This window comes from Cetorhinus maximus, chromosome 8 (assembly GCF_964194155.1).
Source record: "Cetorhinus maximus chromosome 8, sCetMax3.hap1.1, whole genome shotgun sequence".
Classification (NCBI taxonomy): Eukaryota; Metazoa; Chordata; class Chondrichthyes; order Lamniformes; family Cetorhinidae; genus Cetorhinus; species Cetorhinus maximus.
The window spans coordinates 91,008,346-91,034,640 of NC_135886.1; the positions used below are offsets into that span (position 1 = coordinate 91,008,346).

The window sequence follows — 26,295 nt, forward strand, 5'->3', positions numbered from 1 at the left end:
TTCCCACACAATATTGGAGACCTTACCCACCACTTCCTTATTCCCTGTTCCCAGTACATCTCAATGTTAATATCAGGCTAGGATGTGGAAATGGGGTTGAGAAATATGAAGCTACTGGTGGAATATAAAAGTCAAAGAATAAGGAAATACACTGACCCGACAAAGCTACATGACATTGAAATGATGAAAAATCAACAGCCCTGTAGAGAAATTGGTGAATTTCTCACGCTTATAATTCAATAAAGGTTAAAATGTCACTTTCAAGTTTATTTAATATCTATAGAGTTTTGCTGGATTTCTTTTAATTGCTCCATCTGAATTCTGGTGTGTGTGTGTGTGTGTGTGAGACAGAGTGGTTGTGTGTGGTTGTAAAGAAGGAAGGGATTGGAAAAGATAAATAAATGAAAATAAAGACAGAAAAATATTGCCGTTTGAATGACTCAGGGTTAATTCTCTTCTAGTTGGATCTTCAATGTTGACTGCTATCCATTTGCTTGGAGGTGAATCCCTCGCTGTATACTGTTCGAAACGCCAGCTATAAAAGAGCAAAATCAGTTTCAAACTCCAAACTGTGTAGGAAGTCAGAATTGAAACAAATGCAGAAGGCTTATTTTTCTGATTATCTTTGCATATTGACCATTATAATTGACAAAGTAGTTTTATAATGATGTCTATTTTACAAAATATAATACTTACTTTGTTCACTAGTGTTAAAACAATATGGAAAACATTCTGTCTGAGTAATATATACATCAAATGAATTTAATTAAAGATAAATTCATTGCAATTTTTTTTTAAATCCAGACATCAATGTGGGTCTAATATAGGGAAGTAAGTTGCAGCACCTTACCAGTGATAATTCAGTTTTATACACAGATAGATTAAAATACACCCTCACCCACAATTGCATTAGTAGGAAACTACATCTATATGTGGAGCAGTAACATTTTAATTAAATCGCCACTGTTTTGCATTTACACTCCAATTTTAATATTGAAAAATAATAATATTACATACAGTAAGTTAAAATTGAAAATTAATTTCCACAAGATCGGAATTACATACCGGAGGAGATGATAAATAAGTGCACCGTAGCATTTGATACCCAGGAACAAAATAAGAAACTATAATATGAATAGGATTATGGCCTTAATTTGCTTTGACTTTCTGTCACTGCACTGTTGTAACTTTATGGCCACAATTTTAAAGCCCTCCATTGGCGGGTTTGCAGGCTGGGGGACATGTAAAATTCTACCAATGTCCTGCCTGCCCCTAACTTGGCTAGGCTTTTACAGGGGTCTGGTGAGCCCTAGAACAGCCCTACTGCCCTTGTTCCAATTGACGCCCTTAAGTTGACAATTAATGGTCATTTAAGAGTTGATTCCCACCTTTCCACAATTTTCAAGCTGGCGAGATGGGAGGGAAGCCCTTTGGCAGGAAGGGAAGGGGGAGCCTTCCTCACGGGCTCATTTCCTCCACCCCTCCCGAACCAATGGTCTGGTATATCCTCCCCCGCCCCCCCAAAGCCTTTGGAATCCTGCATCTCCTCTCTGAGGCACGACTTATCCTCCTCAGATGGGGGCCGAAAACCTCCACTCAATTAATGCTCCACACGGTGTTAAATGGTTGAGGGGCTACCATTGGAATCGGGGTGCGTACCCCGCTGACTTCTTCAGTGGCGGGGTGGGAACCCCCTCCGTCCAAGAAATCCTGCCCCATGGAAAGTGCAGTGAACATCTGGTAACATGTGTTTCTTTGAACAGCCGACAAAATTACAGCAGGTCATGGCAAAAAGTCCAAGGAAATTCAAGGTATAAAAGTAGAAAAGAACAACTGAACCAAGGTTTTTCAGGCTGTGGTACCTTCTTCTATTTCCTTGCCTTTTATATCTTTCTGTCTCTTCCACACTTTCTCCATCTCTGTCATATACAAGAGAAAAAAGAATTAAGATCAAGTAGAGAAATACATTACTAAGTTACAGATAGTTAAGTAATCTTTGTCAGAACTATATTGTGCTAAAATGAAGTATTGTAGTCTATGATTTCTCTTGGAGTTGGCTTCTCTCTTTCATGATACATTTGGGGTTCAAAACAAGGTTCATAAACAAAAATAGACCAACTTATTTGATGAAATGTTATTGTCTTGGTCAATTACCAGAGAAGTAATTTAGTTCAAATGTCATTATCTTGTGGACTTTGCATGTATATATGTTTGATTGACAGCTGTTTCTGAGTTCAAGCAACATATTTCAATGTCTTTTGTCCAGGTCACTATTTTAAACAATATTTCTCAGCTTGGAAGACTGAGTAGTATGTCTGAAGCCATCAAAGAAAGGTAGATAGGCCAGAGAGGCTCTGTGGACTGTGAGCAAAAAGGATTGCTTTTAATATTTACAATTCACTTTAGTGGAGCATATGTGACCATTTGTTATTTTTAATCAACTTGTTGAGAGATAATTAAACTTACATCTAGTGTAAATGTGGGCAGGATTTTACCGTCGGTGAGCAGGGGCGGGGCCCGCTCGCCGACACATAAAATGATGCGGGATGACATCGGGAGGAAATCCAGACGTCATCCCACCTCATTTACATTTTCAGGAAGGCGGGGGCGCAGCAAAATCAGCTGCGGGCCCGCCGACCTGTCAATGGCCAATTGAGGCCATTGACAGGATCAATTAAGCAATTAAAGGACCTGCCCATCCAACCTTAAGGTTGGCGGGCAGGCCAGGAGCCCCGACGGGAAATAGAAAAAACATGAAACCTCATCCACCGGCGGGATGAGGTTTCATGTAGGGTTTTAAAAATTTTAATAAAGTTGTTATGGAAATTATGAACATGTTTCAATTCATGTGACATTGTCACATGAGGGGACATGTAAGGGAATTTTCTTTTCTATTTTTAATATTGTTGAAAGTAGAGCCGATCTCCCTGAGGCTGCACTTAGCCTCAGGGAGATGAGTACGCTCTTTCGTGCGCATGCGCGAAAGAGCACACTCTCGATCTTAGGGATCCCCCCCCGCCCACACAGGGAGTGCATAGCGCTTCCCACCGGACGTCATGCTGGGTGGGCCTTAATTGGCCCGCCCACATAAAATGGTGCCGCGCCTCCGATTGGGGGCCCTGATCAGAAGTGCGCCTGCACCCGCCTGCCCATCAACTCTCCCCTGATGGGGGAAAATTCAGCCCACAGTGTGTCATTGCTTCTGCTGAACACTCCAATTACAGTTTAATAACCCTGGCAGGTATCACCTTCTCACTTGTGAAAATAAATAATACTATGCCAGCTAAAACACAGTATTATGAGTTTGCTGTTTGATATCTGGGCTTGTTCGCAGTTACCAAGATATTGCCAGGTAAAGGTAATTTCCAGGTACTGGGAAGTAAGTGCTTGCTGACAGAGTGCTCCAAGGCGCTGAACCCACAAAACTCTCCAGGGTAACATGACCAGAACGTTTTAACCCTTAATAGCACGGTGTCTTACCATGAAGAGATGAGCATGTTCCAAAGTTGCCACTGATTATTCAGCACTTGAAACATAATGTACACTGAAACAACACACTCTAACCTGCCACCCTCTTCACCACCACCAATACCCACCTACACTTTAAGGCTCCAAGGTTCCTGCCTCTCACCTTATTCTTTCCCTGTCTCAGCCTCCATCCTTCTCCATTACATATCTTAGAGCTCCCTTATTGTTTCCACATCCACTAGAACCTCCCTCTCTGTCCTCGCTTCTGAAATCTCTATTCTATACATTTATATCACAATACAACACATAAAATGGAAACAGTTTAAATGTTATGCCTCTCATTCTATCTGAAACTTTCAGAAAAGGTAGCATGGACTCATATCCCATTGCAAATGGAATATAAAGCTGTTGTGCATTGTTTGTAGGCATTTTCGTTCCACATAAATAAATAGAAGTTGAATAAGAAAGTAATTGACTAGTGAAATATTAGGACCATAAAACAAACAAAAGCGGATTTTGCATTCAGCAGGATTGATAAACACGTGTGTCTGAACAAAATATTAGCTGGGATCCAAAGTTAAGAGTCTCCACTTGCCTTTCTGCCTCCTTTTGCCTTGCATAAACAGTGGACAGAGAGGGGAAAATCCTACCTTAGCTCTCTTCACACTTTCCTTAAGACAATACCTTCTATTTTACAAATACACCTCAGTCTTGAAGAGTTATTTGTGTCTATTACTGTTTGGCTTGAGAATCTTTAAGAATTTCAACGATAAGCGACAAATCAAGTTGACGTATAAAGGGAAGAACACCATACTGAATCACTCCACTGTGGTTGGCAAATAGAAAGACAGGGGAAATCATTCAATGTATTGATCTAAAGTTCTGGGGCCCCTTTAAATTATTATCTGTTACATTTTCTCACAATACAAATTACAACGAAAATGCTTCATCTGTAACACAAGTCACATTTTACTTGCATTCTCTGGAGTGGCTAAGTAATTTTATCAACCAATGGAGGTGCTGTAAATTAAGATGGATACTGCCTCATCATTATTACCAATAAAAGACTTTGCTCACTGATCCTACAGTTTCTGAACTGGATTCCTGCCAAGGCAGCAAGTATGGCTGCGATTTGCACTGTGAAGCTGACCAGCTCTATTAAACTATTACTGTTTTCAAGGTAGAGTTGAGCACATCACTATTGCTAAGAAAAAAGGAATTGTAAATTTATTGCTTACTGTGGTCCCTCAATATTTTCTAAATTGAATATATTAAGCAGCAGAAAGATAAACTTAGTGTGAGACGCAAGGAGAGATTTTCCTGGGTCTTTGCCCAGGTGCACAAGTGCAATCCAGAGCAAGGAAGATCTCCCTTATGGATGTTTATTGTTTTGGACACAGATAGCATAATGTAATAAGTGAACATTAAGCAACGACAATTAAGGAAAGAGCAGCAGAGTGGAATGTATCAAAGAGATTTTTCAAAGAGATGGCACAGACACGGTGTGCCACATGGAGCAAATCTTCGGCTTGGTGAGCAGAGGAGGGGACCGCTCGCCGAAGCGTAAAATGACGCGCGGTGATGTCGGGCGTGTGCTCCGATGTCACCGCATGTCATTCAGATTTTCAGTTCGGCGGGCGCGCACCCGAGTTGGCTGCACACCCGCCAAACTGTCAAAGGCCTCTTAAGGCCAGTTAACTATTCAATTAAAACAATAATTTGAGCTGCCCATCCAACCTTAAGGATGGCGGACAGGTGAAGAACCAAGATGGCCGTTGCATTTTTCATGGAACCTCATCCATGGGCGGGATGGGGTTTCATGAAGGCTTTTAAAGGTTTGAAAAAAAATTTAATAAAATTAATAGACATGTTCCAGCTCAAGTGACAGTTTCACATGAGGGCACATGTTCTAAATTTTTTTATTCCCTTTATTAAAATTTTTTAAACTTAACCTAATCTCTCTGAGGAAATTCTGTGCCTCAGGGAGATTTCTGCACTCTTTCACGTGCAGGCCCCGACTCAGACAACCTCCCCCCCCCCTTCCCCACCACCCGCACAGGTAGCGCTCAGTGCTTCTGGGTGCGCGTCATGCTGGGCGGGCCTTAATTGGCCCGCCCACATAAAATGGCAGCATCCAGCTGATCGTGGGCAGCAATCGGCTGCCCCTGCTCCTGGATAACCCCCCCGTCGGGGAGATAATTCTCTGTGGCAAGACCTTTAACTCTCTTGATGTGCAACTGATAAAAACACCGTTTAATGGAATTCCCAGCAGTGAGCTGCAGTAATGGCATCAAGTTGTATATGCATGCAATCACATTAAAGAACTCTCACAGACAGCCAAACAGGAAATGTAAAGCATTAAAATCAAATCACTTTTTAAAAAAAATTACAGAGATCGAAATAAAGATTGGGACATATGCATAGGGTAAAGGCAGAAGATAAAATATCATGAACAAACTTAAAAACATATACATTTAAAAATACTAATTTTAAAAATCTAGTAATTAATCATAAATGAGAGATTTAAAAACATTTCACAAATGTAGCATTATGTTTTCATGGCCAGATTAATTGCTCAGCTACGGTTATTACTTACATCCAATTGAACAAGGTTTAACTTATAATGGGGCTTCTAATAGTGATGTTAGAATGGAAAAAGAAAGGTCTCAGCAGATCAATTGGTTTTCCTTATTGCCGACTCTGGGAGTCGAGGAGATGCAGGGCGCAGAATGGTGGAGAGTCCAGAATGCTATCCATGGAAGAGCAGCAAGTGATGAAACACAGTATCAGGATTTCTGTGTTTATATGCGCTTTCGCTAATTCCAGAACTTGCTGTCAAAGGCCCTGCAAAATCCTAGCCAATTTTATGACTTGTGATCCACACTAGCCTGAAATGCTGCTCTTCTTCATTGTCCTCATCAAACTTGTCAGCTGTCAGCAACTATCATCCCTGCCCTATAACACAGATCTATTCTAAGCATTCATTGTTTTGTAAGAGGTGATTGTTAAAAGCTGTATGTTCTTCTTTCAACAATATAGAGTAAAAGTGCAGAATATTGTATTAAACAGCCCTCAGAGTACCTGAGAGTGAGGATAGCATTTTAATAGAGCCAACCCGCTTGCAATGGGAGGCTGCCAGTGAGTCTGGAATACAATAATTGCAGCAATGGCCATTGCCATGGCTGTTTAACTCAATGATGATCTTAGCATCCCCCTTTCAAGGAATGGTCATAGTGTGGGGGTCAGATGGGTGGTGTTGGAAAGCTTGTGGGAGCAGGCTGACAGGAGTGTACTGTGGGTACTGGTCATGCACAAATTTAGAAGATCACAAATACAGGACAAATAGCTTCCCAGGTGCATGAGACCAGAGGCACAGGACACATGCCTCAAATTCAAAACGGTTTCAGAAAATCTGGGATGGTTGTCACCCTGCATTGTATCTGGACAGTTCTAAGAGTGAAACATGGGAAGGCTGCCCCCTGGTTCTCTGGCTCTTGCCTGGAGATGATGCTGGAGGCACTGGGGACGGAAGAGATGTGTTGCTTCCCACAGGCGAAAGAAAGAGGCAAACCATGCAAATTAAACAGCTGCAGCTGGAAGTTTCTGAATCAGTCAGAAGCTAGAGTGTGGTCCTGCGAACATGGATTGAGGGCTGCAAAAAGGTTTGATGACCTCTTGAGGGCAGGAAAGATGAGTAGCATCCCACTTTCAGGTGCCAACTCCAACACTCTGATTTCCCCAGCATTCTCCTGCACAGTACTCTTCAAAACAACACACTGTGTAGTTCCACTCATTCCTCTTGAGGCACCTCCTCACATCTCAACTGGATACCCAACACTGATGCTCACCCACATCTTTGTGCCATCTTTCACTCATCCCTCACAGTCACCCTCTCTAACTGTTATCATACCATCCTCTCCACATCTTCCACTTGTTACGTTCATGAATTTCTGCCTTTTCTCATTGCAAGGAAAGAGATCGCACAACTCCTGAGAGAGGCAGGGAATCAGTGATGGCCCTGCAGCTATAGCCACCCTGAGCACTCCAGAAGAGGAGGCTTTGGATATTGGCAGGGTGGCAGAGTCCATGGGCTCAGACAATGTAGGGGACTCCAGCATACCTACTGACAGAATTAGATATCACACTGTCACTTGACACATGACAATCACTCATATAGAATTGTTCTCACCACTAACTGAAATGTCAAGATCTGCACAATGTGGACTTTGAAACTTTTTCACATGTCAGTTCTAATTCATGTCTTTTATCTCTCACAGGTCCTTAAAAGGGTGATGGATGAATTGGTGTGAGAGGAGACAGAAGATTCCTCGGAGGTGGATGGGCACTTTGAAGAAGCACCAGCACAAGACTCACGCACACGCTCCTCCAATGCAGAAACATACACCTCGATGAGAGTTCAATAGAGATGCTGTCACATGGTGAGGTGAACATCTCATGTGAGCAGTAGCAGGTGCTGAAGACAGGTACAGCAGTGGACAGTCCTTTCTGGAAGGCGCAGGACACTCTAAGCTCTGCTCAGCAGGATGCAGATGCTAAACCTCAGGATCAACCTGAAGAAGACAGTCAGTGTATGGTTCCATGAGCATTTCCAGAGACAATGCCCTTGGAGAGGGATTGGAGGAGTCAGTCTCTACCTTGAGTGCCGTGATGTCTCAAGTCTTTGCGCTGATGCCCACCACCATGGAAAGTGCAGCCATCCTCATGACCACTATCACCAGATGCGGCAGGTAGTCAAGTGTATGCTTGCCCTCACCAGAGGCCTGTACACTCAGTCTGACACTTCAAACAGGAAGGAGAAAAGTTTTGCATCATTCGTTCAACAGCTCGCTGAAATGCTCGAAATGTTCTCTAGACCCCTCTGAGACAGACTCGAACATGCTGCCACCTGCCGCAGTGAATGAGTCTGCCCCTCCCCAGGTCCAGTTGGAGCAGTCTTTGGTGGGCCCATCGCGGACTCCAAAACCCAGGGGATGGCACCCAAGAGCATCTCAGCTGTCAGTAGTTGGGGAACAAGCAGCCTGCCTTGAACTCTGCGGAAGTCGCAGGGGTAGCACCTCATAAGAGAAATGGGAAGGAGAAAAGCAAAATCTTTTAGTTGAACAAGGGGATTCACTTATGTGTTTCTAACAATCTCAATGTCCCTATGTGTGTAGAATGGTAAATGAATCAAACAAGTTATTTGAACTCTCCATTGTCTTACCATCTCAATTGTTCTTTTCCCAATTCCAAATGGACATTAGCCTTCAGGAGAATGATATAGTCAGAATGGAGGATGAGATATGAACATGGAAGGATCTATGACTGTGGGAATGATTCGTGTTGGGGTTGAATAGGTTAGAATATATAGCATGAGAACTATATGGCTTCACACACTCACGTTATCTGAAATGTGCCTGTAAGAGCCCGTCATGGGCTACTCTGATAGCCGGGGTAGTGGATGCAGAGGGACCCTGGACAACTGAGACTCGTCCTCCTCCTTGGAGGATGCTGACTGATCTGCCCCTTCTTCATCCTGCAGTGTTAATTACATATGTGTTTATGCAGGTGGAGGGCATTAATTGGGGTTTCACTTGAACAGATATAAAGAGACACTCGCTGAAACTGGGGTGGTGGTTGAGTTCAGAGATGTGTAGCAAACTGTAACTAGTGGGGTGCCACAGGGATCAGTGCTGGGGCCTCAACTATTTACAGTCTATATGACTTTGATGAAGGGGTTGAATGTATGGTAATTAAATTTGCTGATGACACAAAGGTAGGTAGGAAAATAGGTTGTCAAGAATACATAAGGAGTCCACAGAGGGATTTTGATAGGTTAAGTGAGTGGGTAAAAAATTGGCAGATGGAATATAATGTGGGAAAATATGAACTTGTTCATTTTGGCAGAAGGAATAGAAAAACAGTATATTATTTGAATGGAAAGAGATTGTAGATCTCTGTGGTACAGAGGGGTCTGGATCTCCTGGTACATGAATCATATAACATCCTGACGGGACTTGACGGAGTGGATGCTGAGAGGATGTTTCCCCTTGTGAGGGACTCTAGAACTAGGGGACACAGTTTAAAAAACTTGGGATCACCCTTTTAAGACTATAATTAAGAGGAATTCCTTTCTCTCAGAGTATTGTTAGTCTGTGGAATTCTCTACCCCAGAGAGCAATGGAGGCTGGGTCATTGAATATATTCAAGGATGAGTCAGGTTTTGATCAACAAGGAATCAAAGGTTTTTGGGGCAGCCAGAAAAGTGGAGTTGAGGCCATAATCAGATCAGCCATTATTTTATCGAATGGCAGAGCAGGTGTGAGGGGTCAAATGACCTCCTCCTGCTTCTAGTTCTTGTGTTCTTGATTCTAATGTTTCAGTCAGTAAATGAATTTTAGACTGAGTAAAGATTAGCTCCAATATTATCCTTCACCAGCTGGCTTTCTGGAATATAACATGCAGGTCTATTCCTCTCTACACCACCATGTTGAACAAGGCACAGCAGACCACTAGCATTCTCAATACCCCTGTTTATGCTGGCTGAAAGGTGCAATCTGGATCTATCCAAGCACCTGAATCACAACTTCAGCAAACTAAGCGGTTGCTCAGTGATGACCTTTGTGATGCTATGTCTCTTGTTATACTTTTCCTCTGTATCAGTGGTAGGGCCCCTTATGGGTGTCATGGCCCAGGTCCATTCACTCTCTGCAAATACCTGTGTGAGATGTGACTATTGCAGAATGAAAGGAGCATGGCAGCTTCCAGGGTACCCTGCATAGAAATGCATGATAACCTTCTGGTGGTCACATATTAGCTGAATATTGATGGAGTGGAACGCCTTCCAATTATAAATACTCCAGGATAATCTGAGGGCACCTTGACTGCCACATGTCTGCAGTATAAAAATCCCTGTACCTGTGGAAATCCAGCCACTGAAGCAAAACTGAGAGCTCTCTGAATGACCTCATGAGTGTCAAAGTGGACATAAATGGCGATCATGGCAAACATGACAGTGGTCACCTGGGGGATATACTTGTGGGCGGCTGATTGTGAAATTCTGCAGATGGCACCAACATATCTCTGGAAGGAGCTGGAATCAAAGCAATTTAGGACTGTGGTGACCTTGACTGGCCACTGGCAAAATGTGCCCACCTGGTTCATTAGTTCTCAGAGGCTGCAGATATCAGCAACAACTTGTCACAGAAGCTTGAGCCTCCTGAAACACTCTTGTTCAATCATGTTGAGAAAGCTGATCCTCTGTCTGTGGATCCTGTTCTGGCACTGTCACCTCTTTTGAGCTGAGCTCTGTGCCCATCCCGTTTGTCCTATGAAGCAGCATGTGGCTGTGGAGAAGGCAGCCACTGTTGTTGTTGCTGTTCCTGCTGGTGCTGTTATAATGAATCTTGCTGTTACTCCTGCTGGTGCTGTTATAATGGACCTTGCTGTTACTCCTGCTGGTGCTGTTATAATGGACCTTGCTGATACTCCTGCTAGTGCTGTTATAATGGACCTTGCTGTTACTCCTGCTGGTGCTGTTATAATGGACCTTGCTGTTACTCCTGCTGGTGCTGTTATAATGGACCTTCTGTTACTCCTCCTGGTGCTGTTATAATGGGCCTTGCTGTTACTCCTGCTGGTGCTGTTATAATGGACCTTCTGTTACTCCTCCTGGTGCTGTTATAATGGGCCTTGCTGTTACTCCTGCTGGTGCTGTTATAATGGACCTTGCTGTTACTCCTGCTGGTGCTGTTATAATGGACCTTGCTGTTACTCCTGCTGGTGCTGTTATAATGGACCTTCTGTTACTCCTCCTGGTGCTGTTATAATGGACCTTGCTGTTACTCCTGCTGGTGCTGTTGGTGTGGCTGCTCCTCTTGTTGCTCATCAGAGACCCATAGTATAGCTCCACAAGCTGTTCTCATGCTACAATGAAGGCTGACAGCAGAGGAGTGCTATCCACATTAGGTGAAATGACTTCCAAAAAGTTGGAAATTACCTGTGAAATAGTAAAATCACACTCCCAGAAGAGGTCCTGTGAGCACAACCCTTTCATATAAGTAGGGCAGTAGATATGCAGTTTCAATGTTTAAAGGCTTTCCAGCCTGTCTGTTTTATTGATCAATCATTCACTGCTCTTGCCCTTTTAATACTAATAAGTTACACAAAGCTCCAGGGACAGAATGTTGAGGTCGTTGGGCGGGTGCAGTGGGCAGGCCCGGGAGTGGCTGGGAAACGGCCCGCTGCCTTTGATTGGCCACTGACCGTGATTTCACACTGGCTTGCCAATTAATGGCCAGCCAGCGTGAAAGGCGCGCTGGAAGGCTCAACTCTGCCGAGGTGAGGTTGGGAGGACAGCGAGTGCTGAAGTCAGCGTGGGTGCAGGGAGTGCGGACTGAAAGCTCCCTGAAGGCTGAAGAATTTAAAGCCATCAAATAAAGATTTTAAAATGCAGAGAAAAATGTCCACACGTCAGATTCACTCACCTAAACATATAGATTATAAAAATTCTCCCCATGGATTTAACTGCCCAAACATTGTTTTTTAATTAATATCGGAAACCTCATCCCACCCTTGGATGAGGCTTCTTCAAAAATCCAAAGGCCGCCTGGCCGATTCGCCCACCTGCCAACCGTAACATTGGACAGGCAGCGAAAAATCCAGGTTAATTAATACGTGAATGGACTTAATAGGCCTCTTAATTGTCAACGGACACGCTGCCGACTCTAGTGCACGTCCGCTGACCAAAATATCACAAGCTATTTTACGCTCCGGTGTCAGGCAAGCGCCTGCATGCTGAGTGAACAATCCTTTCCCAGAAAACTGTATGCTGGCTGTTAAACCCGTGGGGAGAATTTTCTCCCTGTCCGGTGGGCTGGTCGGGAGTGGGCACGGAGCCGATCGCTGCCCACGATCGGCTGCGCACCACCATTTCACATGGGCGGGCCAATTAAGGTCCACCCAGCATGACATGCACCTGGAGGTGCTCAGTGCTACCTATGTTGGCAGAGGAGGAGAGTCACAGCCTGCGCTCTTTCACGCATGCGCATGAAAGAGCGCAGAAATCTCCCTGAGGCATGGAGCTGCCTCTGGAACATTAATTTCATCATGAAAAATTGAATAAAAGAATTTTAAAAATTATTCAGACATGTCCCCTCATGTGACAGTGTCACATGAGCTGGGACATGTTTATGAATTTTAATGAAAATATTTATTTAAATTATAAACCCTTCATGAAGTCTCATCCTGCCCGTGGATGAGGTTCCATGAAAAATGCGAAGGCTGCCTGGGCTCTTCGCCTGTCAGCCAACCTTAAGGTTGGACGGGCAGCCCTGACAAGTACTTTAATTAGATTATTAACGGCCTTAACAGGCCTTTGACAGTTCGGCGGGCGCGCAGTCGACTCCGGTGCACGCCCGCCAAATGCAAAATCAGAATGACGCGCGGTGACATCGGAACGCACGCCCTTGCCTGTCCTCGCTCACCGAGCAGAAGATTCTGGCCCATAACTCTAGGTTAAAGGCTCAATCATCTTCATGTTTAAATATTCAAATGACTGACCCAACAGCTCCATGGGTTTTACCTCCTTGTCTCAGAACACACCCAGGCAAAATGTGAATGTGACCAGAATCATGTTGGGTTTCTGATGCAATGATATTTTTCAAGGATTTAACCTCCCACCCACAACCAAACACACCCACCCCACTGCCCAGTATTAAAATTCTGCCCTATTTATTTTTTTCTCTTTGAAAGTCATCCAGTATGTATCAGGCAATGATATGTACTGCATACATTAGAACTGGTCTAAATGGTAAATGTGAAGTAAATGTAAAGTAAATGGTAAAGTGGATTAAAACATCCATGTCTGCTTAGAATGCTCCAAAGCTATATGTGTGTGAATATTATATATGCTGAGAACAGTATTAGAGGAAAACAAATATTTTGCTCCCAAAAATCTTTCAATTCTTTAAACACAATATCCTGAAGGGGGATCAACATCCTCATTTATCATTTTTCAGCTATAAAATGGTTGAAAGAACTTTATCTGAGCTCCAGTGATCCATTCAGTTTAGCTTGCTTTCGTGTGTCTCAGGGTGAAAGTCAGTAAGGATGAGTCAAATGGCTTCAAGACAAAATAGGGGCTTGCATTTATTACATTGTCAGGACACCTTTTATTCATTCACTGCTTGCCGTAGTATAACCTTAACTAATCTGTTGCCAAAAGCCACAGCCATATAGCTAGCTTTATTGCTACACCTGAGGATTTCTTCTTGCTGCACAGCATTTTAAGATAATTCACTAAATTTGTCATTCATTGATGCACTTTTTATTTGCCCTTTTTATTTCCTTTAATGTTGGCAGCTTTATAATGGATGTCAATGGCATTTATTTCATTTACCAGATGAAGTAAAAATGTCATCAATATAAAAAAAACCATTTGTTTTGTTCCTGGCGTTAAGTATCATCAAACCATGTTTTGTATAAGCAGAGAATGGTCCTATTCCCAGTAGGTTATCATGCATTCTTTTCGTTATCCAATAGATCATATATCCCTTCGATGGTCCTACGACTAGTGGGTTATCATATCTTCTTGCGATAGTTCTATGATCAGTAGATTATCATAATATCTTCTGGCGGTGCTCCTAATTCTAAATTCCAAGTCATGGCAATCTTTGATATGATCATCTTTCTGAACGAAAATGTCAAATGCAGTGCTGCGATGTACAAGTGCACAAGAGAAAACTTAATGTTTCCTGTGTAGGGGCTCAGCACTCTCGTCGTAGTGTTAAATAGCGTGCAATGACATCGGGAGGGCTTTCCGACGCCATCACGCTGCATCGCGAGATTACGCTAGGTGGGCGTGCGCGAATGTTGGAAGTGCACCCAACATCAATTGAAGGGCCTATCAAGGCAATTAAAAGGGCCAACCGACTGCAATTTTGAGAGGCCCGTACATTTTTATGGTCAGCGCACGGGCAAAGCGGATGGCGGGGATCACACATTTTCATCTTGCTACAGCCAGGGCAGGATATAAGGCTCAAAAGGAATGGAGAATTGAGGGTGTAGGAGTTCCAAAGTGAATTGTAAGTCTGGGCATTGCTGATTGATTAGTGAAGCATCCTGTTCATTTCCTATGTAGGTTAGGAGGCTTAAATAGTTTCAGCGGCTTTTACAGACAGGCCTCATCATAATAAAGATTAAACCTCTGCGAAGCAGAAGGTTAGAAATGGCATTGTTTATTCAGCTGCAGGCACTTCCTCAGGTGAGAAAGAGAGGGCAAGAAGGGAGAAGAGCCCAGTTGGCCGCAGACAGCGTCATAGAATCTGCCCTCATGACCAAAAGCACAAATTGAAGGGATTGAAGGCCAGCAAGTCTTGCAAGGGAGTAGGGGCAGGAGAAGGCACCAATATCCTGCCAGAAGACTCTACGGATCCAGCTACCTTGAGATGACCAAGGTCCAGTGCTGGGGCAGGATCTGCCTCTCAAGGGAGACAATAACCTCAATATGTGACATGATGGGTCCTGAGATAATTTCCAACTGTGTCAGTGGACACTCAATACTACTAGCGCTAAAGTAACTGCTGCACTTAATTTTAATGCCTCAGGATCGTTCTCAGGTTCTGTTGGAGATCTGTGCAGAGTGTGATAATCCACAGCACATAGCTACTTAAAGCTTGTGACAGATGCACTGTTCAGAAGGGTCAATACATTTATTGATTACAAGACAGATGAGGACAGCCAGGCAGAGCGCTCCAGAGGATTTGCAGCAATTGCAGGCTTCCCAAAGATTCCGGCAGCCATTGATTGCACCCATGTGCCTATCAAGGCAGCTGCTGTAGAGCAGGGGATCTTTGTAACATATAAGGGATTCCATTCTCTGAACGTCCAGCTAGTATCCAATCATCAACAACACACCCTGCAGGCGTATGTCAGATATCCTGGGAGTTGCCATGATTCCTATATTCTCTGCCATTCCAAAGATCCAAGGTTGTTCATAGCCCCTGCATGCTTGAATGGCTGGCTGCTGTGGAATAAAGGATATCCTCTGAAAAGGTGGCTCATGACAACCTATCAGACATCGAGGAATGCCTGCGGAGGAGAGGTGAAGCCATGCCTCCACGAGGGCCAGCGTTGAGAAAACAATAGGCCTGCTGAAAATGAGGTTTTGGTGCCTGGACCACTCTGGAGGATCTCTGCAATATCCTCCGGAACGCGTGTCCCTCATTCTGGTTGTGTGCTGTGCCCAGCACAATCGGGCTCTCTCATAGTGAGGTCGGATGGAGAGTGAAGGAAATGATTTGCTTCTAGAACCCACTGAGGAGATTCTAGCGCTGACTCTGATGAAGAACCTGCTCAGCCACAGGGTCACAATGATGACCCAGAAATGAGGCAGCATTGGGAGCCATGGAAACCAGGGATGCTTTGATTCAAAGGAGTTTTCAACAGGCCTCAAAGTCAAGGCTCCAAATCAGTGCAAAGAGCCAGTCAGTTTATTGCTCAGAGCACATGAAGCCCTCCAGGCACCCTCTTCTCTTGTGCCTCCTTCTGAAATACGCTATACTGCCCAATTGATGTTGTCTTGCTCCGAGTTGCAGGCCTCCTATCTTACTATCCCATGAAGCACATTTTAACAGTGATGTGTGATTGTAATATACAGCATGAGACAAGTGACAATGAGAAAGATTTCACCCGTGATAGCCCTTCTGTGATTGTAGTGATTTAACTATCCGCTTACGAGTGCTAAGTCTAGGTATTTCCCCCTCACCGGCAGCCGCATTGGAGGCAGGCTGCTGACTCTGATACCCCTTTGGCGCGGATAACGTTGGCAGCCATCTTCTGGTCGCCAGCTGGGCAGGTAAGTCCTGAGTGATGGCTGAACACTCCTCAGTCTTCACAGTCTCCTCGGATGCAAAGGTCACTGGCAGAGGGATGGAGGAAATGTTGTCATCATCAGGAGCACCCTGACAGGACCCCCAAATGCATGGAGCTGCAGGTCATCTGCCAACATGAGATTTGCTTGAACCTCCCTATTCACCATAGATGGATGGGCAGCCAACAGAGTCACTTGGTGTCTCATCCATCTCTCACATTTGCAGTGACCTGCTGAGGTCACAGTCAGTGTGTGGGGTCACAGGTCTGAACCCAACGCCAGAAACCCTGATTGAGTTCCTGGAGCTGCCGTTCTATCAGAGTCGCCACTCTCTCTTTGCTATGCATTAAGAGCTGAGGGTCAACGCAGTGCTCATACTCCGCAAGGACTCCTCCATTCCATGGACCATAGCATGCAAACCCTTAGGGCTCTCTGCCAGATCTCCACGTGTATTCCACTGGACATCCAGCATTTGCCACTAATAGATAACTCCAGAGCCTCATCATCTGCCTGGGGTTCAGCAGCATTCTGGTCTCCAGCAATCCTCAGATTGTCAGAGCCCTGGGGACTCTCTGTCTCTGACAGCTCCTCAAGTGGGTGTGACGCTTCCTCAGTGCGCTTAACCATCTGTGACGGAGTGCTCAAAACCAACAAAGTGCCTGTATCTGAGGTGGCGCAAGGTACAGAGCAAGGATGTGATGCAGGTGCATCTGGCTGATCATCCTCCTTTAATGCCAATGGAGTGTCTTCCAGATCATTAACTGGTGTTGAAGATGATCCATCTGATGGAGGAAAAAGTATTCATGAGCATTTCAGATTCAGAGTAGATGCATTCTGCTAGATTCTGAAATTGGTTATCTAGTTGAGCAATAACTTCAGAATGGGTGAACATAAAGGATTAGTGGATTTCACCTGTCAGTCCTGTCAGTCTTAGACCCATTTCCCTCCACTTCTCCTGCTCTCGCTGATCGCTTCCCATGTACACTTCACTCTTACCCTGCCTCTCCGTGACAGTGGATCTCACTCCATGCTTGCACGCCAACTCCAGAATCTGCTCCTCCATTGGCATTAGCAATGCTAGATTTCCCCAACAGGGGAACAGTTCTGCTTTACTCCTGGTCATTGTGACTTCTCTTCTCCTGTAAGGATGATAGTGATTTCCTGAGTCCCCATTCTATATGCCAAAACATTACATCCTCCTCCCCAACATCGCTAGTTTAAGACCCCATTCCAGACATGCCTACCATCATGGGTAGACCCAGGCAGTCTTCAAGGGCACAGGAAGATGTGCCAACTTGAGCTCGCGGCTTTATATCGGAAAGCCCCAACAAATGCAAGCCCACACATACACATTTATTCAAGGTGAAATGTGGCCTATTATTCACCCTCACAGAGTGGAGAAGGTCAGTCACCCTCTTCCAACACTACATCCAGGTCCTTCAGATGACACCCTTGGCTGCTGACTTGTACTGCCACCTATGACCAAGCCTTCTTGGTGAGATGTGGAGGCCTCCTCTAGCCGTCTCATGGCAGCAATATTTCTCGGCGATCACTGGCAGCATTGATGAGTACCCGCAGGCAGGCATCAGAGAAGCGGGCGCCTGCTTGGTTTTGGACATTTCCACGCCTTCTTCCATGGCTCCCGGCTCCTGAGGACATTGCAATCTTCCTTGCACACTTTCCTCCTAACTTTCACTCTTCAGATTAAACTGTAACTTTTAAGTTCCTTACCACTCTCTTCCATAGTTGTTCTTCATCTACATCCCTTCATTCATCTGTTTTTAAACCTCCCACCTGTAGCTGCGCAAATTCAGGTGCCGGCCTCTTTCCGCAGCCCCTGTCAGCACTGGCCCTCTCTCTGACGAAGTTTCACATGATTGTTCTTGGCTGCCGATCTCAGGTGGGAGCAGAGTTCACCTGCGCTTCCAGTCCCACCAATTGCGCTCGCAGCCAAGCTAAAAATTCTGGCCAGGGTCTCCTGCTTTCTTCTGAGGCTACGAGACCTGTTTAGGGGCATTAACCTTCTCAATTCATCAACTCATTTGCAGTTTCTCCACAAACTTTGGCAGAAACAAGGGTTGGAAACCTGTAACATCCAACCCCAACAGATGGATATGTCAGCCAATGCAGCATTCCAGGGACATTGATGCTTCAAATCGGAGAAAATAAATTGAATTTTTTTTAAAAAAACAAATCTATTAAAATGCACATCAATAATAAACAATCTTGAATAATTTGAATTCGATGTGTGAATTTATTCCACGAATCTTTGAAACAAATCATGTAATTCATATTCCTTTGTGACCGATTTTCATTGATTGTAATTACATTAATATGTACCATCAATATTAATTTATTACTCTAAGCATGGTTCACCCTTTAGCTTCCATTGTAATCCATCTGCCAAGCTACAGTTTAATTAGTGAAAAACTTTGGGCAGTTAATGTGCACTGAAAGGAGAAGACAAAAGTTTTAAGCAGAGATTTGGGAGAAAACTATTAAACCAAAAGCAAAGAAAGGTTTTTAACAGTCCACTGCAAAATCTCTCAAAACATCAATTTCATTGTTACGAATGTTAATAAGGAAACTTTATAGACATTTTGTTACCAAACAATCACAATTATTCTATGAGATATTTCCATTGATGTTAAAAGTGTTTAATTTTAACAAATGCTTCAATTTTACTGCATGGAAATACCACAATAAATTCTGTTTTGAATTTGATTGAGACTAAATGCAGTTCAATGTGTTATTAGTAATTTACAGGCCATTGTGGTTATAAATATTTTTGTTGTATTCGTTCTACTTGAATATTGTTTTGTTTGTTGAAGTGCTAAATTGCATCATTAGTCAATTAATTGTTGCACAGAACAATCAAGCCAAGCTAGTGCTTGGTGGTTTGGGATTAATTACCCCTATATGTTCATAGAATTAATTTTACTTCTAAGAAATGTAACAACTCTAAAACTCATCAAAACACTTTCCTGGAAAAATGTTTTAAATTAAAGGCATTCGGGAATGCAAGTGAATTGACTGAGAATTATTTTAGTTTCCATTATTGATTCAGGGTTAAGCAAAAAATACTGGAAGTGTTCTATAGTTTATTTCTAACAGTAAGTTTCAGTGAAAACTCAGATGGCAAATTATTTAACAAGTATCTGGATGATAATTACTAGATGAACTATGTTCTGCAGTACTGCAATGAGAGAACTACAATATCAAATAGAAGCAGCCAAGATGATTCATCTATTTAGAACTCAACCACTGTCATTTATAGCAGCAAAAGGTAACCTTTAAGGAAAAATCTAGAATGAATACAATCTGGCTGAAGGGAAGGACACAGTGGGTACATGTTAGGAGGGTGACACCAAGGTGGGGGAGTACTGAGTGGAATGGCCAAAGGATTCGTGCTGACACCTACCCTTTTAGTTTACATTAATGAAGCTGTTTTGGATGCTGGAGTTATCATTGAATTATCATATTCATACTGCCCAGTTTAAATGGCTTCATATGTGCCACTGAACATGCATGCATCAGCTGCAATGCTGATGGTGTCTGTAATGGTGTCTGTAATGGTGCCATCATCTTTTGATCCAGTATGAATGCTGTCCCGAGAGAGAGACACTGACAATCACGTCTTCCTCCTCCTCCTGGGAACCATTTTGGAAGCAGGAGACACATACCAAACACTGGGATTTAGGAAAAAGACTGCGGTAAATCACTGTTCTACATACTGTAAGGGTTAATAAAAATTGGACTGGCTGATGCTGGAATGTGTCCTGACAGTTCAGGTCACTTCAAGGGTATTCAGTAAATTTGACTGTTATGTACTAAAAGCATAAGACAATTACTGAATTGTCTTATTTGTTTGGTTAGACATTGTATGGTGACTCTTGCTGCCTGAGCTTTTCATTGTGCAAGTATGACTTTCTGTTACAAGACTGGATTCGCTGGACTGAATATTTCCACTTTGAAGATATTCGGGAGGTAGGTCGATTTCCAGGTGCTGACCCCACTCACTGTCGCAGCATTCTCATCGGCTTAATTTCATGGGAGATGACCAATTAACAGGCCACCTCTGTATTCAGTTAGGGATGGCAGGCAGGTTCTGGAGGCAGGAGGTGAATACAATACGGCCCACTGTAAGGGAGGCCAGCATTTCTCACTGTGTTGCCAGTGAGAACTGTTGCTGAGGCTAAGCAACAGGAAGAGCAGGAAGTAATGGAGGTGCTCCCATTTATTAGTTCCATGACAATCAGAGACATCCGACTCCAGGAACTCCTCATTCAAGGCTATGATCTGGAAAGACAGTAGCCGTGCCATTTTCTTGCAGTAACCATTAAAACGCCTTCAATTCTCACACAACTCCAACGTCTCGTTGTGAAGCTGCCTGCTCATAGTTGTTGGGGTGCTGACACAGCAGCAGGCCTGTGGGAAGCTGGCAAAATTGCTGTGTGGTATGAAATAGTTGCCAATAATTAGTTACTCAACAACGTTAATTGGCCACTGACCACTGATGCATGGGTTGCCAGCTTTGGACACAGCCAATCGCAGAGAAAATTGGCGAGAGACAAAAACTCATAGGCAAACCGGCCTGTGCCTTTCTTTTTCAGAATTTTTGGCTGCTCCCCTCCCCCAGAGACTGGGAAAATTCAGCCCATCACTATGCCTTGGTTGCTGCTACATTTCATCCCCTGCCTACTCCATGAGTTTGGAGCTTTGTAGTGAAACGTTGTGCAGGCTACAATAGCTTTTGAAATGCTGACAGGATAACACTGTCGGACTTTTCCTGATCTGCTCAAGCAGTTGAACTGCTGCTTGAAGATGTTGATGGAATACTTGATAAAGATCCAGATATAAAAGTGTGCAGCATTGTAATTCTGCTCATGTTTTTTTTTCCTTGGATTAATTAGTGGTGTCATCAGCCATAGTCAGCCATATATCAATCCCCCAGTATACTTCCAACAGTCTAGTAAAATGCCATAGAATGAAGGAATCATGGAAATTGCCAATGAAACAATCATATGTGCATATTGTTTGGTTCCTTGCAGTTCAGTGAATATTCATGGGGCAGAATTTTGCCTTGGTGGGCGGGTGGGCCCCACCGGCTCCGCTGCGGGCGGGCAGCTGACCCTCGCCGCCGAAACGGGGCCCGCCGCCATTTTGAGTGGGCAGGCTAATTAAGGCCTGCCCGACAGGAAGCACTATGGGCTTCCTGTGTGGGGGGTAGGGAATCCTCAACTGTCAAAGTGCGCTCTTTCGCGCACATGCGCAAAAGAGCACACTGCTCACTGAGACTAAGTGCTGTCTCAGGGAGATTAGTGACAGGTTAAAAAACTCTAAAAATAGAAAAATAAAAACATTATTAACATGTTAATAAGAGGCACTGAAACTTTATTAAAGTTTTTAAGCACGAACATGAAACCTCATCCCGCTAGTGGATGAGGTTTCATGTTTTTTCAGAAGCCCGTTGGGGCTCCTGGCCTGCCCACCAGCCTTAAGGTTGGACGGGCAGAGTCTTTAATGATCTTAATTATCCTGTCAATGGCCTCAATTTTGCTAATTTCGCCGTCCGCCCACCTTCCTAAAAATTTAAATGGACCATTGGCAAGCGGGCCCTGCCCCCAAATTGCCGACGGGAAAATTCTGGCCATGGAGTGGTAGTGTTTTTTTTATTCATTTATGGAATGTGAGCATCGCTGGCTGGGTCAGCATTTATTGTCCATCCCTAATTGCCCTTGAGAACTGAGTGGTTCATTAGGCTATTTAAAAGTCAACCACCAGCAGATTTCCTAAGGGCATTAGTGAACCAGGTGAGTTTTTACAACAATCGACAACTGTTTCATGGGAATCAATAGACTTTTAATTCCAGATTTTTTTAAAATTGATTTTATTTTACTGCCATGGTGGGATTTGAACCCAGGTCCCCAGAGAATTACCCTGAGTTTCTGGAGTACTAGTCCAATGACAATACCACTAAGCCACCCCCTCCCCATTTCTTCATGAATGGAGCAGCTTTGAGGGTACCACTTTCGCTCTGGGACATCCTGCCCCACAGTGCAAGTGGTGGACTCATTTCTGTTGCTGGTGCTTTCCAAATGGAAACTACTGAACTTACCGGCTTTGGCAAATAACCATCAAGTGATCTGCATGGAGGTTGGGAGATGTGTCAGAGATCAACCACAGATGAGCCTGCTTTGTAAAATTTCAATGGGGCTGTAACTTTCACAACTACGGATCGAGTTGCCGCTGCACTGGAAGTGGCTACCAGGTCTGACTAGGAATGGGAATAGGCTCTTTGGGAATCTTTGTCTATATATGCAGGTATCTTCAGATATGTCTTGATATGATAGTCTTGTCCTACACACACAGGTGATAGTGTAAGGACAGGTCCAAATTGAGTACCTCAGGTGCAAACACACCTGTTTGACATGCCTGTGATAATACAGGGTGACGGGATCTAATGTGCAGCAGGGCTACTGACACTGAAGCTTATATTATTAGCCCACTACCTTGGAATAACTTGGCCTCCCTGTAACACTGAGCTCTTGCCATTCCAGTTTTAGCATTTGTTTCTGTGGAATTAAATCACGCACGAGAAAACTGATGGAGCTGGACCAATTCTCTTGCTAAAATTCATCATGTTTCCACTGTAAAATCAAAAGTCAATTTATACAGAATAAATCTACGGTTTAATTCCAAATATCACAAAGGGCTAATCTGTTCCACTGTTGCTCCCAAAATGGCACCATTCAAGTCACAGCATTACTTTGAATAATTACAACAATGCCACTAACACATCACATCTTCACTTCAATTAATTTGTTTAAATATTTTAACTAATGTTTTACCCTTGTCACTCTACCGATCTCTCTGATGAATAAAAACAGTTGTATGATACTGAGCAACCAATGGATCAGCAATTTGCATTTTACCTGTGCTGACTGGCAACAGAAAGGCACGGGAACTGAACAGAGATTTTGTAACCTTAAATGTAAGATGTATCAATTATTTTCAAAGTATTTACTGCATAAGGTCACCATTCAGGGAGCAAAAATGGGGTGGAAATTTCATGGAAGAGAATGATATTCATACAGGTCGAGTTTCTTTTTTCTGTAAATCTGAAAACCTAACACATACAAAAAACACACTTTTTTTTAACCTTATTGACTTTCAGCATGGGAAGTCAAGTTGTTTGCCTGCACTGTTTACCTTGCGATTCTTGTGGTGAACGTGTCAAAAAGAAACTTATTGCAGGCACCCTGTGTTTATTATTCAGTGATACATCTTACTTTTCTGGCCATTTTATTTACTTTAGACTACAGCTAGCCTAGGATTAGGCTACTGCAATGTAAGCTTATATGCGATATCCGAAAACCGAAATTATCTGAAATCCAAAATGCAATCGGCCCTGAGGGTTTCGGATAAAGGATACTCAACCTGTATATCCCATATCACAATCCTCTGTCCAATGAAATGCAATGAAACATCAGTGAAAATTAGAAGGTTCACACTGATAAAGTAATAGTATCATTGTTATCAGTATTATTATTGATATCTGCATGTAGAGGGAAACTGGCTTGAATTTAGAACTCAAGGTCAAACTAATATTACATCTTATTAGTGAATTTATATGCCGTCACCGAACTGTTAAGCACAAATTTCACTTGCAGTGAGACATGGTTCTCAGAAAGCAACACCTAGAATGAGTTTATAACAATAATATGCTTTAGGCTTTGCCACCAGTCTTGCCAAAACATTAAACTGCAAACCAACTTTGAAAATAACCCTTTTGTTCCATAATGGCTGTATTTGCCCTAGTCTCCCTAGAGCCTAATTCTATTTGTATGTGTTACAGGAGTATTCAAACCAGAGTATATTTCACTGATTATTTCTTCATGCCCTGGATTATGAATGGGCAGCTGGAGGCTTACCTGCTCTGACTTTCTGACTGCATGAATCTAAAGACGACTGGAAGGATTTGGATTTGTTCTCCATCAACAAGTTTTAGCACAGGCGTAAGAATAAAATTTATCTTCATGCAACCATGGGATTACCAGGATCAGTAATCATGCTGTGAAAGAGAAAAGCAGATTTGGAGCAGTGTTGATAGCTCAGCATTGAGGGAGTATTGAGGGATAATGATTAATTCCCACAGCTATTCAAGCCCCATTTGTGCTGTCCTTTGCAAACTGGAGTACTTCCTATTTCTAGCATAATCTGATCTGCAAAGGGCAGTGTACATATCATGGACTTTTCAAATACATTATCACTTCTTCCCGACTGTTCTTTCTTCAGCTTTATAGTTCAATAATGGCATCATCATTATTAACAAATTATTTTTGTATTTGTTCTTGGGATGCAGGCAATGCTGGTAAGGCTGTGTCTATTGCCCATCCCAGCTGTCCTTAGAAGATGATGGTGAAACATCATCTTGGAGGAATTGTGTTTTCATTGATTGGTTTGCTGAGCCATTTTGCATAGCCTCATGACACATTTAAGGATACAACAAGGGTCAATGATTCACACTGGGAATTTCCTTGAGGTGTTTTACACTCTGTTGCTCTAAGTTTGGCAGAAATTTTACCTGTAGGCAGGATCTCTGACAAACCTCTTGCAAATTTATGGCAGCACATCAGGAGAAATTTCCAGCATATTGGGTGACATGTGGGCCAGACTGTCAGACTATCTTACCTGGAAAAACTCAGCAGGTCTGGCAGCATCTGCGGAGAGGGACACAGTTAACGTTTCGAGACCGAATGACCCTTCAACAGAACTAAGTAAAAATAGAAGAGAGGTGAAATATAAGCTGGTTTAAGAGGGGGTGGGACAAGTAGAGCTGGATAGAGCGCCAGTGATAGGTGGAGATAACCAAAAGATGTCATAGACAAAAGAACAAAGAGGTGTTGAAGTTGGTGGTATTATCTAAGGAATGTGTTAATTAAGGGTAGAAAGCAGGACAAGCAAGGTACAGATAGCCCTAGTGGGGGTGGGGGTGGGGTGGGGTGAAGGAATTGAAAAAGGCTAAAAGATAGAGATAAAACAATGGATGGAAATACATTTAAAAATAATGGAAATAGGTGGGAAAAGAAAAATCTATATAAATTATTGGAAAAAAAGGTGGGGGGATCAGAAAGGGGGTGGGGATGGAGGAGAGCATTCATGATCTAAAATTGTTGAATTCAATATTCAGACCGCAAGGCTGTAAAGTGCCTAGTTGAACAGAACCTCATCTTCCAACTAGGCACTTAACAGCCTTCCTGACTGAATATTGAGTTCAACAATTTTAGATCATGAATGCTCTCTTCCAACCCCACCCCCTTTCCGATCCCCCCACCTTTGTTTCCCCATAATTTATATAGATTTTTCTTTTCCCACCTATTTCCATTATTTTTAAATGTATTTCCATCCATTGTTTTATCTCTACCTTTTAGCCTTTTTCAATTCCTTCACCCCACCCCACCCTCACTAGGGCTATCTGTACCTTGCTTGTCCTGCTTTCTACCCTTAATTAGCACATTCCTTAGATAATATCACCACCTTCAACACCCCTTTGCCCTTTTGTCTATGACATCTTTTGGTTATCTCCACCTATCACTGGCCCTCTATCCAGTTCTACTTATCTCACTCACCCCCCCCCCCCCCACCCCCCCTCACCACCACCACCTCCACACACCACCCCCCTCCCCACCCCGACCCCCCACCCTCCCCTTAAACCAGCTTATATTTCACCTCTCTTCTATTTTTACTTAGTTCTGTTGAAGGGTAATTCGGACTCGAAACGTTAACTGTGTCCCTCTCCGCAGATGCTGCCAGACCTGCTGAGTTTTTCCAGCTATTTTTGTTTTTGTTTTGGATTTCCAGCATCCGCAGTTTTTTGCTTTTATGTCAGACTATCTTCCTGGAGGACATTAGGGAACCAATCTAAGAGCTTTCATGTTCCTTCTTTTCTGATGCTA

At 43.3% G+C, this 26,295-nt stretch overlaps 1 long non-coding RNA gene across 1 annotated transcript; it reads right to left on the bottom strand.

Annotated features, from left to right (window-relative positions):
• Nucleotides 1-259: 259 nt before the first annotated feature.
• Nucleotides 260-24,396, bottom strand: LOC144683307 (uncharacterized). The gene is made up of 3 exons (XR_013577231.1): nucleotides 24,271-24,396; nucleotides 1,863-1,919; nucleotides 260-535 (listed from the first exon to the last, which is right to left on the bottom strand). It is a non-coding gene; the product is annotated as an uncharacterized LOC144683307 (long non-coding RNA).
• Nucleotides 24,397-26,295: the final 1,899 nt, after the last annotated feature.